This window comes from Mycteria americana, chromosome 6, assembly GCF_035582795.1.
Source record: "Mycteria americana isolate JAX WOST 10 ecotype Jacksonville Zoo and Gardens chromosome 6, USCA_MyAme_1.0, whole genome shotgun sequence".
NCBI lineage: Eukaryota > Metazoa > Chordata > Aves > Ciconiiformes > Ciconiidae > Mycteria > Mycteria americana.
Window position 1 is genome coordinate 17,301,691 of NC_134370.1, and position 921 is coordinate 17,302,611.

Sequence of the window (921 nt, forward strand, 5' to 3'; positions counted from 1 at the left end):
GTGCAGGAAGTAAACAAATACTTAATTTGGAAAATGCGGCTAATACATCTGGGATGGATCATCCACCCCCCATCCGCCCCAATGTTCAAAGATGGAGAGACCTTGAGGCAGTGGGACAAAGAGGGCGAGCAGGAACACACCATGCCACAGCAGCGGGAGTGAGAGGAATGCGAATGCGAGCCCCGTCCCCCCCATCGCTGTGTGGCTGAGGGTCACAGGCAGCAAGGAACCGATCCCTCCAGAGCCAGCCATGGAAAGACTCCACCTGGTGCATTTGTTTTAATTCTGGCTGTATTGTTAGCAGAAGATTGGAAAATTTGAGGAAAGTTCAAGCTAAGAGCCGTAATAATGAGCAAACTAGGGAGAATGTGTGCTGAAAGAAAAATGATGAGCCGTGACAAGTATGTTTGCCTTGGCGGAGCTACAGCTGTGGCTGCACGCAGAGGCACGCAGCCCCGCAAATGAGGGGCACAGGCCCCCCATCCTTCATCTGTTTTGGGGGGGGTTGCAGTGCCAGCATAATGCCAGTGGTGCTGCCTGGGGGAGGGAAAATGAGGACAGAGGACTGCAGCCGTCCAGTGCATGGCAGGGGAGAACAAGCTGCTTTGGGGAGGTCAGGGTGAAGCTAAAGCAAGGAAAGATGGGGTTTGGGCAGTAGCAGCCTTCCCGGAACGACGCTACCTGTGTGAGGTGCCCAGAGCCCGGGAAGGACCACAGTGCCTTGCCTTGCCAGGAGGGGATTGCTGCCCATCCACAGGGAACTTCAGATCTGACCCAGGAGAACAGCAGGGAACTGGCAAGAGAGGAAATCCCTTCTCAGGACTTTTCCACGTTTAGTGCCAAAAGCTCTTTTCCACTTTTGGCAAGTTCCCATCTTGTGGAAAACAGTGCGAAAACTTTTCTAGCATCAGAAGTCTTTAT